Here is a 13,895-nt window from a genome sequence, read left to right as displayed (position 1 = left end):
ACATACTGTGACAGGAATCCATCCTGGACACACTTAACAAATTCTGCCCCATCTAAACCCTTGGAACTAATCAGGTGCCAATCAATATTAGGGAAGTTAAAGTCACCCATGATAACAACCCTGTTATTTTTGCACCTTTCCAAAATCTGCCTCCCAATCTGCTCCTCTGTATCCCTACTGCTACCAGGGGGCCTATAGAATACTCCCAATAGAGTCACTGCTCCCTTCCTGTTCCTGACTGCCACCCATACTGACTCAAAAGAGGATCCTGCTACATTACCCACCCTTTCTGTAGCTGTAATAGTATCCCTGACCAGTAATGCCACCCCTCCTCCCCTTTTTTCGCCTTCTCTATCCCTCTTAAAGCACTGAAATCCAGGAATATTGAGAATCCATTCCTGCCCTGGTTCCAGCCAAGTCTCTGTAATGGCCACTACATCATAATTCCATGTATGTATCCAAGCTCTCAGTTCATCACCTTTGTTCTTGATGTTTCTTGTGTACGGGGTCTTTCTTTTGTTACATTTAAAATGGCGATTTTTGTTATGTTAATCTGTGGAATGCGGCTTTGTTGTGTTTTAACGCTGCAGAGAGTTTGCGCTAGCAGCTTATTGTGGTTTAGAGGGTGATAAGAGGGTGCTATTAGCCAATGGGTGGTTATGTATCGTTTTGTTTTCGTATGCCATGCTGTATGATATGACTGTGGACTGAGTTTTGGCGGGGAGTCGGGAGGAGAGACGAGGAGGACGGCGGACGTGCGGAGAGGCTCCGGTCGATCACTTCGGGTGGTCCCGAGCCGTGGGTCGACGGAATTCGGGTGGTCGTCTGACGTCGAACTTGAGCTCCAACGGTAGCGCGCGAAGAACTTGGACTTTGATAAGTGTTGGCGCCTTTTTTTTCACTACTTTCCTCTCTGTATCAAATGTATATTAATGCCCTAGAATTAGTAATATCTATAAAGTGTATGTGTTAAAATTTACTGGGTGTGCTGGTTGATGATTGATGTTTGTGATTGATTCGGGCGACGATTGACCCTGAGGGGACTGCTGAAGCAGGTGCTGGGCGGGATTTCCCCTGGACATTCACGAGCCAAAATAACGGAACGTTACACTTGCATTGAGGTACACACATTTCAGCCGTTCTACCTTACTGTCTTTACACCGTTTATTCTGCTGCTCTTTCCTCAAAGCCTCTCTGTATGTTAGATCTGGCTTTACTCCATGCACTTCTTTCACTGCTCTATCGCTCTGGGTCCCATCCCCCTCGCAAATTAGTTTAAACGCTTCCGAACCATGCTAGCAAACCCACCTGCCAGGATATTGCTCCCCCTGGAGTTCAGGTGCAATCCATCCAATCTGTACAGATCCCAATGATCTAAAAATCTAAAACCCTGCTCCCTGCACCAACTCCTCAGCCACGCATTCAACTACCATCTCCTCCAATTCTTACCATCTCGGTCACGTAGCTCTGGCAACAATCCTGAGAACGTCACCCTTGAGGGTAGAGCTATCCCTCTATTTATCTGTTGGAGCTTTTCAAAATGTTTGGTCACCTGACCTCGACTGCCCAATCAGCTGCTTTCTGTTGAGTCTGAGCTTATTCAAATCTTGATTGTCTTATAACGGCTTTCTGCTGATCTATTCAAATCTTGACTGACTTGATTGCACAGACCAACTGCCAAAACTGCCAGAATCTCTCGAGTCAAAGCCTCAAAGCTCCACTCCTTCACTGGCCCACTCACGCTCTAACTGCTTTATGATTTTTGGCAAGTTGTTGACATTTTCTTCAAGGCTTTTTGCCTGCTTGCATTTCTTACACAGACAAAGGAAGGAGGGATTATTTGAATGACAGTTGATGCTCAGTATGGGAAGATAAAATAGGAGGTCAGATGATACAGACCTGAGACACATGTTTGGACACTGAATGAGCATTGTTCTGCCCGCAGGAAAAGTGGGTTTTGGAGGATTGATCAGGCTGATTGATCCATCGCTCTTGCAGTGGAAAAGAGGAAAGGGGTTGACTGGTGGGGAGTTGTCCATGTGTCCACCCTCGCCTGGGTGATAGCTCCAACACAGAAAACCTGTTCCCTTTGTTAAAGTCACAGTCAGTGACTTTTAAAGGATTTCGAAGGACAACGGAAAGATCGACGGCGTCAGCTCACCTGAAGACTCAAATCTCTCCCCTCTATCACTACTCAACTCAATACCACCAACTGAACTGGACTGTTTTTCATCTCTGCTGGCTCTTTATTCCCGTCACGGGGTACGTGACAGAAATTGGGGCTCGTCCGGGATATGAACAAATTAGTCGGGAGACTGGTTTGAATTGATTGGGGAAAATCCCTTTTGATTTGGTTGTGTGGAAATACAGCAGATATGGATGCTAATGTTGAGGAGTTTATGTTGGAACCAACCCCGGAAGCGTTGGATGATGCTACGAGGGTTGTGCTGTTGGGAATTACTCAAAAGTTAAAACTAAAGGTGACCACTATCATGAGGAAATCTCAGATGCAGACAGTAATAGCTCAGCATTATATAGATAAGGGAACGTTTGATGAGGAGGCGTTAGGCTTGTTCGTGTAAGGTGAATCTGCTGAGGATGAGCTTCAGCTTCAGTTGGAAAAATTAAGAATGGAGCACGAATTGAAATTGCAATTGAAATTAAAACAGCTCGAGGCTGTTGAGGCATGAAAGAGGAGGGTTGGTGAGGTTAGAAGGGCAGCAAGACAGAGAGAAGAGGCAGAAAGACAGAGACAGCTCGAGAGGGAGAAATGGCAACGTGAAGATCACGTGGCAGAAAGACAGAGACAGTTTAAAAGGGAGAGGTTGCAGCAAAGAGGTTTAGTGTCGGTCCCTGATGATTTTTACAGCTCTGAAGGGCTTGTTTGTGTGATGAATTTAAAAGTTGTGTTGTTGATGAGGTAAGGGAATACCCAGATGCAGAGGATGCTGCTACCTTGCAGAGGTTTGATAAGAAAGCAGACGAAGAAGTTTTAACCCACGAGGTTGAGCTTACTCCAGAAAAGATTTTGCCAGAGAATAGCTGTGAGGTTCGGGGTGACATTGAAATTGGAACTGGAACAAGTGCTGACAGCCCAGAGGAGGCAGCTGTTCCGATTGAATGTGTTCAGGTTGTTGAATACCTGTGAGTTCACGGGATTCTGAACCTCATGTTGAAGTCTGAGGTGCCTGGCTTGGTTGGAAAGGAATGCAGCTTTTGTGTGTCAGATGATCTTGGTTCAGTGAATAAGGGGTTAACCTTGGTAAAAGTGGAATGTGAGGATTCTCAGTCATTTATATTAGACCATGTTTTAAAAGCTGGTGAGATCAGTGTTGCTGAAAATAATGGGAAAAGTGCTGTTTCTGGACTTTTGGATAATGTGCTGGGAAAGGTTAGATTGGTTGCGCGACCTTTGACCCTGCTTGCAGGACAACGGCCTGCTGAGGGAAGATGTGCTCCTCTGTTGAATTTTGTTTGGACATTTGGAGGGAAGCACTTGCAAGGTTACGTTGTTCGGGAAAAGAAGAATTGTTATGATGTTGGAGTGGACGTTGCCATGGAAGCATTCGTAGTGAGGGTCAGAGAAAGCTGATAAAGAGATTGTTTAGCCTCTTTCATAATATATACATGATTCTCATCAGCCTGATGATGGTACTGAATTTGGTAAACAATGGAGGCATGTTGACATCTCTCCAAGATAAGTGTGTTTCAGCAATTCAGCTGATGAGTAAGCAGCCTGTTGAGGCCTATGATAGCAAACCCAGAGGTTTAATTTATAATGATGTGTCACAGAATTTTCTACCTTCCAGATTTCGGCAGGGCTTAGAGGGTAGTGCAGCTGATAAGAATAAGGTGTATGAGAAAGGTTTGTCTTTATTGAGGAAGGAATTTACAGCGGAACAGAAACGAGATTCTGGAATGGTGGCTTTAAGGGTGATAAGTCTCATAGGAGAGGAGGTTCGGAGAGAGTCAGTGGGACATTACCTTAAAAATGGGGCGTTGATGAAGAGGTAGAGACCAGCCACAGTGCGTGCAAGTCACGTGGTGGTTCTGAAAGGTTACAGGGCTGAAATTTTAAACATGGCTTACAGTATGTCTTTAAGTGGACCTCATGGAGTGAGAAAGACAGTGAACAGGATTATGAAGGAATTTTACTGGCCTAGTTTAAGGAAGGATGTAGTGAATTGTGTGGGCCCATTGCAAAAGACTGCAGATGGTTATCAGTATGTGTTTACAATTGTGTGTGCTCTGTCTAGGTCCCCTGAAGCAATGTCTATTGGAAACATCGAGGCCAAGACTGTGGTAACAGCATTCAGTAATTTTACACACTGGTAGGTCTGCCCAGAGAAATTCAATTTGACCAGGGCAGTAACTTTACTTCGGGAACATTCCAGGGGATAGTTAGAGAATTAGAAGCTAAACACATGGTGTCATCTACATATCTCACAGAGTCCAAGGGAGCCTTGGAACGGTTCAACTCAACTGTTAAGACTATGATTAAAGCACATGATGTGAGAAATGGGAAAAATTGGGATGAGGGGATTCCCCTCCTCTTATTTATTGTTGGAGATTCGATTCAGAAGGCATTGAAGGGTAGTCTGTTGGACCCTGTATTCAGTTACAGGCCAAAAGGACTTTTGACCCTACTCAGAGAACTATGGTCTGATTTAGAAATATGTGTCAGTGTGCTTAATTATGTTTTAAAATTCTGGAAGAGATTTAGTAAGATTTGTGATTTTGCCAAGGAAAGTTTACAAAATGGTCGAGTCAAAATAAGACACTTATTTGCTAGAATTGCAGCTGGGAGAATTGTTATGGAACAAGATGGAGTCATGGAATCTGATAAAGGAGTGGAAAAGCATGTTTACCCACTAAATCTAATCTCACTCAGATGTCAGAATTCCATTGTTTTGGAAAATATTACTGATAAGGTCCATCAGTTGGACCCTAAACCGCAAAAACAAGTAAAAGGACTAATTGGCATTTTGAAATGGTGCACAGGTGCAGTGCATCACGTCGTTATAAATTCAGCCCAGCCCATGAAACGACATCTTCACAGTGAGAACTTTGAGAAAATGAAAATGGTTGAAGAAGGAATTAGAAACAAGAAAATGGATGACTGTATTGATAGAGTGGGGAAGGCTAAATACCTTATTAAGATTGACTTGTTAAAAGGATACTGGGGTGTTTCTTTAACAGAGAGGGCTAAAGAGATATCAGCATTTGTGACACCGTCTAGACTGTATGAGTACAATGTTTTACCCTTCAGGATGAAAAATGCACCACGGACATTTCAAAGAATGCTCAATTCTTTGATTGGAGGTTTAGAAAATACAGGAGTTCATATCAATGATTTAGTGGTCTGGAATGACACGTGGGAAGAGCAGATAGCAGCTGTAGAAAAACTGTTTGACAGACTTTCCAAGGCCAATCTTACTGGGAACCTCTCTAAAAGTGAGTTTGGCCATGCCACAGTTACATATCTGGGTTATGTGGTGGGCCAAGGCCAAATGGATCCCGTACAGGCCAAGTTTCAAGCTATTGCTGAGGTTCCCGTTCTGACCAGCGAGAAAGCTTTGAGAAGGTTTTTAGAAACGGTTGGGTATAATTATAAGTGTTATAAGAACTTTGCTGACATCGCTCTCCCCCTAACAAAACACCTGGGGAAGAGTGAAAGATTTGTATGGAATGGCGTTTGCAAGGAGACATTTGAACGTCTGAAAACCATCCTGTGTTATCATCCTGTGCTGAAAGCAGCTGATTTTTCAAAACCATTTTCAATAACAACAGGCTTTAGTGAGGAAGCTGCTGGGGCAGTACTGTTACAGAAGGATGTGAATGACATTGAACAACCAATAGCTTATTTCTCAAAGAACTGTAAGGTGCACCAGAAAAATTATTCAACTGTTGAAAAGGAATTACTAGCACTTATTCTGGCTTTACAACATTTTGAGGCCTATGATCAGTGATCTCAAAATCTTTCTGTTGCCCAGAGACCACTTGTAGTTTACATGGGTTATAATCGGTTGATATTTCTAACTAAGATGAAGGATAAGAATAGAGGGTTGTTAAATTGGATTCTGATATTGCAGCAATGTGACTTAAAATCAAACATGTGAAAGGTACTGACAGTATTATAGCTAATTAGTTATCCAGATATTAAGTTGGAAATTGTACACATTTTTGCTCTGTCCTCTGATGATTTTACTTGTATTGTTTCAAACTCTGTAATTTACATTTAGACAAAAAATCATCTTTGTCAATTTTTTTTCTCTGAGGAAAGGGAATGTGAAGGGATCCTGAAGTACCCCTATTAACTGTGCTTTTGAAAAGAGAGAGAGAGAGAGAGTTATTTAACACCGACTTGTTTCTAAGAGAGAGAGAGAGAGAGAGAGAGAGACGAAGACTACCTGGTTGGACTGTCACTTTAAGGCACGAGAAAGAACTGGTTAACTCTTGAATTTCTGCTGGAGTTGCAGACAGTATCGAGGAGCTCGTAAGTTGCTATGGTGACAGAAAGCGGTGTTATTTAATGGACACTCGATGGTATGATTTTCGGCAAGTTGTTGACATTTTCTTCAAGGCTTTTTGCCTGCTTGCTTTTCTTACACAGACAAAGGAAGGAGAGATTATTTGAATGACAGTTGATGCTCAGTATGGGAAGAGAAAATAGGAAGTCAGATGATACAGACCTGAGACATACGTTTGGACACTGAATGAGCATTGTTTTGCCCGCAGGAAAAGTGGGTTTTGGAGGATTGATCAGGCTGATCGATCTATCGCTCTTGCAGTGGAAAGAGGAAAAGGTTTGACTGGTGGGGAGTTGTCCATGTGTCCACCCTCGCCTGGGGGATAGCTCCACCACAGAAAACCTGTTCCCTTTGTTAAAGTCACAGTCGGTGACTTTTAAAGGATTTCGAAGGACAACGGAAAGATCGACAGCGTCAGCACCTGAAGACTCAAATATCCCCCTCTCTCTGTCTCCATCACTACTCAACTCAATACCACGAACTGAACTGGTCTGAACTTTACCCATCATCGTAAGACTGTATCTTTTTCACCCCTAAACTTAAAGAAGCTTGGTTTTTCATACATATATTTCCACACTTACTGATATACTTACTTACATATATAAAATCATTGCTAACCTGTTTGATTTACCTACATTTATATTACTGTATTGTGTAGTTACTAATAAATATTATTAGTTTATAGCAATCCTGGACTCCAAAGTGTTTTCCATCTCTGCTGGTTCTTTATTCCCGTCACAGGGTACGTGACAATAGAATAAAAAAAGCAGGGATGTAACGTTGAGACTTTATAAAGCACTGGTGTCGTCCCACGGAGCACTTTGAGCAGTTTTGAGCCCGTCATCTCAGAAAGGATAGACTGAAACCGGAGAGAGCTCAAAGGAAGTTCACGAAAATGTTTCCAGGATTGAAAGGCTTGTCATATGAAGAACGTTCGATGACTCTGGGGCTGTATTCACTGGAATTCAGAAGAATGAGGGGTGACCTCATTGAAACCTATCGAATGGTGAGAGACCTCGATAGAGTGGGTGCAGAGAGGATGCTCCCTCTGGCGGGAGAGTTTAAGACCAGAAGACGCAGCCTGAGGGCATGAGGGAGTATGGGGACAACTCAGGACACTGGGGCTGAGAGGGAAAATGAATCCGCCATGATGAAATGGCGGAGAAGACTAGATGGGACAAATGCCCCCTTTCTGCTCCTGTATTTTATGACCTTATGGTCCCATGGGATAGTTTTGCACCGGCTGTCTACAGAGGTATTTAGGATGCCTTTCTCTTGATGTCAAAAGTTCCCTCATTCAGGGGCAGTGTATCCGGGGCGCTGTCACCGCTTGCTGCGCCCGAGTGATAGTTTTGAATGAATGATGTACTTGTCTCTCTGGTTATGTCGTCAACGCGCACACTGGCTTGTCAGACATGACCTTCCTTCCATGCAGCAACGCTGGCCTTTTCTAGTCTCTGCCAAGTATCTGTGCGCTCTTTCCTCATAAAGGAGCGACCACTACACCTATGCCTGATCCCAGGCCAACTGATCACCAGTTACCTGAGCTTTCTCAGTCTCTCACTTCCTCCCTCTCCGGCAGAAAGATTTACTTCCCACACATATAGTGTCAAGACCTATTATGTTCTGAAATCGCAATGATTATCGTTTCATAATAATTGGAATTTTGGAAGCAGGTGACGAAAGCATCTGGGATGTTGATGAAAAAGAATAACAGCTTGCAGTTTATGGGTTTTCTGGCATAATTTAAAAGTGAATGGAGGGAAGTATATATGGGGATGCCAGAGGTATCATACTTTGCATAGACTGATGAGTATGTGGAACGCCCTGCCACGGTTAATGGTGCCTACAAAATAGAACAGAGAACAGTTCTACATAATACAGGCCCTTCGGCCCACGTTGTTGTGCCGACCTTTTAACCTACTGCAAGATCATTCCACCCTGCACTCTAACATTGCCCATCATTTATCTTTCATTTTTGTGCCGAGCCAGGGGATTGTTAAATACTCCTGATGCATCTGCCTCTACCATCATCTCTGGCAGAGTGCCTCAGGCACTCACCGCTCTCCGAGCGAATAAACGGATTTACCTCTGACTTCTCCTGCATTTTCCTTCAATCACTTTAAAACTGTGCCCCCTCGTATTATCCATTTCCACCTTGGGAAAAGGTCTCTGAATATCCACTTGCTCTATGCCTCTTATTATCTTGTACACGTCTGTCAAGTCACCTCTCATCGCCCTTCTCTCCAAAGAGAAAAGCCCGAGCTCACGCGAACTTTCCTTATGAGGTACTGTTTATTCCCGGCAAAAACCTGGTAAATCCTCCCTGCATCCTCTTAAGGGTTTCACATCCTTTCTGTAACGAGGAGATCAGAATCGAGAGCAATATTCCAAGTATTGTTTTCGTTTTGTGTTTTTACTATTTCTGTATTAACTGTCATAACATCACACCCGGAGTAACACTATTTGAATGGCTGCGTTCACTTACCAGGAACACCGATGACGGCAATGATAACATAGACTATTTTCTCAACACTGTGATAGATGTACAGCATTTTCTGCGCGAAGTGTTGTTCACCCTACACCTCCGGTAACCCTGTCCGAGTGAAACTTCGAGGCGTTACAGGGCCAAAGTTTTTATCGCCGTTGAGATTCCCGCGGGGACGTGGAAACTTCAACAATTAAAAATAGTGATTTTCGAAATGCGTGTTAAAAATAAACATCAGCCGAGCGAATTCCCTGCTGGGATTTTCATTTGCTTGTTTTATAGAATTAATTGCGAAACTCCTAAGAATGGAAAATATGACACATTAGAGAGTGGATATTTAGAGCGGCGATCTTACCGCCATGAGAATATTGTTTCAGGGTCAGTGACCCGCCTGCGGTCGTTGTGTAAACCAATCCGCCCAGCTTGGCAGGAGAGACGTGGCTCATCCCCGTTCTTATTTACTTGTGTTCCTGTATTCTGGAAATTAAAGAGGACAAAGGACAACAAACATCTTGAGTTTTTGCTGTAGGTACCAAAGAACTAAAAAGTCAAAGTCAAAATAAGTTTGTTATCAAAGGACATAAATGTCTCCTTACACTATCTTGAGATTCATGTTCTTTCAGGCGAAAACAAAGCAATACAATAGAATTAATGTTAACTATATATAAACAAAGACTGACAAACAACCAATGTGCAAGAGAAGACAAAAGGGAACAAATAAAAATAAAAATATGAATAAATAATACAGAGAATATAAAGTCATTGAAAGTGGGTCTCTAGATTGTGGAGTCAGTTCAGAGTTGCAGTCAGTGAAGTTATCCACACTGGATCAGGAGCCGGATGTTTGGATGGTGATAACTAGTTGTGGAAAGTCGTTTATACCTGGATGGGTATCTGCCACAATCCTTTGCAATCTGGAGCCATTCTTAAGGATTGTAGTTCGATAAATGCAGCCGCTGAGTTTCTAAAAGGACCAGAGAGATGCAGGGAATAAGATACATTGCAATTCCAGACGCCAGGGTTTTCCTCAGGCCACACGGCTGCGAATGACTGTAGAACCAAACGGCGGTTCAGCACAGAATGAGTGGCCGCTCAACACATATCGTCCAAGGGGCCTTCTGGAGCCGTTTACAGTCGGCTGAGCAGGTTCAATATCATTCCACACCTTTCCTATACAAGTAATTTGACATATCACGCCCATCCAGGGCCTATTAACAAACAGATTTGCAGCTCTGGCTAATGCAATGTCCATATATTGAATTGAGTAGAGAGCTTCATCGCAGATCAACATTTCAAACGAATTATGTTCATGCAATCTATTGATCCGAATATACTGCTGGCAAGAACACTCTCATATGTCTCTTCAGTGCACCACACCGCCCCCCCACCCCACCCAACCCCGAATTGGTTTAACTCCACTCTCTGTACCAGTGCCTCTTACATATGACTTGGACAAAACTGTATGAGATGGGTTATTAACTTCAAACTTTCTGTGGAATCACTCATGTGAGAGCTGTATAACTCATCTCCTTCTAGCTTAGGCCACGAACTTATCAGTCACCTCTACTGTGGACAGTTTCTGGAGGTCCAAGATCCGTATGCTCCACGACCTCTGGACTAAGTGTGTAAATGCAGGAGAGGACTACGTTGAAAAATAAATGTGCTAGGTTTTCTAAGATTGACTCCTTCTACCTTAGGCCACGAGCATATCAATCATCCCTCGTAGCACATTCCAATCAAAGCTATCAACCCTGTTTCTGACCAGATAGTCTCACTTCCAGACGAATTACCATGATGTTCCACTTGATCAAAAACGCAACCCTCACTCTCCTAGTCATGAACGATTAAAATATGGAGGAATACATTGGATACGAATGGGTCAAGGAGCGTGGAAGTAGACAAACCGATTGCTTTTGTTCTTGCCATGTGGATGAAGGAATGGAGGCTGCCGTTTTGTGAAGCTGTTCTGTATACTCCATTTTGTGAACTTTCTTGTAAATTGCTCTGCTCAGGAGTACCTGCATCAAAGCGATTTAAAGTGAATTGATTGATACTCCTGATACTCTGCTGCGCTGGAGATCATTTTCAAGTAAGAAGTTATTTGCGAAGAACTCTCTGGTCCGATGGAACATGCAGGTTTATGAACGGAGGAGACAGTGTTTGACCTGACTAACACAAACCACGCAACTGGCTGCTCTGCTGTGATTCCGAACAAAGAGACAGAACACGTTTGTCATTTGGGACAAGGGCAATAAAATTATGCTGGCTTGGAGCAGAGTCAGTGGGAAGCTGACACACATTAGCCAGATTGGACAGAGCCAACGAGACTGAATCTCAACATTTGCACAGATAAGCAGAGTGTAAGAAGATGAGGAATTGAACACAAAACAGCGGCAACTCCCGAGACTAGCTATCGCAAGCACGACCCCATGCCGGGTGCTGGGAGAAGATGTATCGATCGTTTGACCAATGGGAGATCTCCTATTTCAGTGTTGTAAATTGGAGGAGTTTTTGGTACAGGGGGAACAGTAGAATTTATGTTTGAGTTGTTGGCCGGGGATCAAAATGGTTACGTAGAGTCAATAAAGTGCAAGTTTTGATTAATTAATAGTTGTGTAGAGACTTGCCTAACCTAGATTAGTTGATGATAAACAACACTACCTCCACGTCTATCACTAGTGTAGGATCTGTAACCCGGAACGCTGATCTGTCAGTATTGCTCATTCGTCAGCCGTGATTGTGTTATAACTCCCACATCCCAGTCCCGTGTTCCGATCTATGGCCTGAATCCATCTGCCGTATCCATCACTCTGATATCCCAGTCCGTGTTCCGATCTATGGCCTGAATCCATCTGCCGTATCCATCACTCTGATATCCCAGTCCGTGTTCCGATCTATGGCCTTAACCCATTTCCAGTATCCTTCACTCTGATATCCCAGTTCCGTGTTCTGATCCATTGCCTGAATCCATCTGCCGTGTCCGTCAGTCCGATATCCCAGTCCCGTGTTCTGATCCATGGCCTGAATCCATCTGGCATATCCGTCACTCCGATATCCCAGTCCCGTATTCCGATCTATGGCCTGAATCCATCTGCCATATCCCTCACTCTGATATCCCAGTCCGTGTTCCGATCCATGTGTCGTGGTCCGGTCCGTTCACTACTCATTTCAGTTAATTTCCTTTTCCCTGTGTTCCACTGGGCTCCTTGATTAGGGCACCTGATCCTCATTCGAACCAGCAGCATAAAAACTCCGGCTTTCAGCTACTCGCTGCTGGTTCGTCACCATAGCCGGTGTGGCTATGCTCGTCCCGCGGCAGCCTAGAATTGTGGGCTCTGGTTGCTTTGGTGCCTGTGGCTGCTTCGTGAATTCAGTCGATTTCGTGTCCAGCTGAGTCGCCGGCCGTTTTGCCGCCACTCCGAGCTAGGATGCGAGTTCTATCGTTTTCATGTTCGGCTGGGATTTGCTGGCCGATTGTCGCCACTCCGAGCGGCCAAGAATAAGGGACCGTCTTCATGAGCTTCTCCGTGTCTAGATACTAATGGACTGTCATTGTTTCTTTTCTATCGACTTTTTTCCAGCTGAGTAGTTCCGGCCATGTGCCGCTACTCCGAGTTACGAATTCTGTCTCTTCGTGTCTAGCTGAGAATTGCTGACCATTTGCCGCTCCTCCAAGCCAAGATATAAATTGTCCATCACTGTTTTGATGTTGTCGCCGCCGTGTTCCAGGTGAAGCGCAGGAGATCGAAGTCAAGTCCAGGTCCTAGTTACGAGTTCCAAGTCAAGTCCACGTCCTGGTTCCGAGTTTCTAGTCAAATACAGGTCATGGTTCCGAGATCCGAGTCAAGTCCAGGTCCTGGTTCCGAGTTCCGAGTCAAGTCCACGTCCTGGTTCCGAGTTCCGAGTCAAGTCCAGGTCCTGGTTCCAAGTTTCAAGTCGAGTCCAAGCCTGTCTTCTGTGCCTGTCTCCTGCACTTGGGTCCGCCTCTAGTCGCACCAGCCGCCCATTGCAACACCATCTGCCGTATCCGGCACTCATTGCATTAAAATAAATACAGCTTCGCCAATCAGACCCTTTCTCTCCTTGTTCTGCCCCTGCCTCTGCGATCTCCCGAACTCGCTCACTTTCACTTCTTCAATTTGCCTTAAATATCTTCTTCCTGCACGACACGCCTGGGTGCCAGACCCTGCCAGACCAGTTTGAGGCTTGCGATAGTTCAGCGGAAGATAATTCTCTTGATTTTTCCGATGCAATTCATGGAATCCAAAACGTTGTAAATGGTTTGGCGTAAGAAAACTGGAATGTAGGGGTGTGTGTGTGTGTGTGTGTGTGTGTGTGTGTGTGTGTGTGTGTGTGTGTGTGTGTGTATTTGTGTGTGTATTTGTCTGTGTGCGTGTGTGTCTGTGTGTGTGTGTGTCTGTGTGCGTGTGTGTCTGTGTGTGTGTGTCTGTGTGTGTGTGTGTGTGTGTGTGTGTGTGTGTGTGTGTGTGTATGTGTGTGTGTGTTTCCAGTATAACAGAGCCTGGATAGCTCAGTCGGTAGAGCATCAGACTTTTAATCTGAGGGTCCAGGGTTCAAGTCCCTGTTCAGGCGCTCACTTTATATCGCAGACTGATTCTCCATCAGCACATTCACATCCATCCGATGAAATGTAAATTTTCCCAGCCAAACCAACTGGCGGAATGTCTTCACCCAGAGGATGCAGAGAGCCTGAATCGAACTGCCAGCGGAAGGGATGGGTGCCGATTCGATTTGAACATTTCAGAGAGATTTGGGTAAGTACACGGGTGGACGGGGTATGGAGCGCTGCTGTCCGGGTGCAGCTCGATGGAACGAGGCTGAATAATATTTCAGCCCAGACTGAATGCGCTCGGGTC

At 44.4% G+C, this 13,895-nt stretch overlaps 1 non-coding gene across 1 annotated transcript; it reads left to right on the top strand.

The window, feature by feature from the left end:
- Positions 1-13,538: 13,538 nt before the first annotated feature.
- Positions 13,539-13,611, top strand: trnak-uuu (transfer RNA lysine (anticodon UUU)). The gene has a single exon. It is a non-coding gene; the product is annotated as a tRNA-Lys (tRNA).
- The last annotated feature ends 284 nt before the right edge of the window (positions 13,612-13,895 follow it).

The sequence above is a fragment of the Mobula birostris genome, chromosome 13, assembly GCF_030028105.1.
Source record: "Mobula birostris isolate sMobBir1 chromosome 13, sMobBir1.hap1, whole genome shotgun sequence".
In the NCBI taxonomy this organism is placed as follows: domain Eukaryota; kingdom Metazoa; phylum Chordata; class Chondrichthyes; order Myliobatiformes; family Myliobatidae; genus Mobula; species Mobula birostris.
This window is presented reverse-complemented; position numbering and strand designations above follow the sequence as displayed.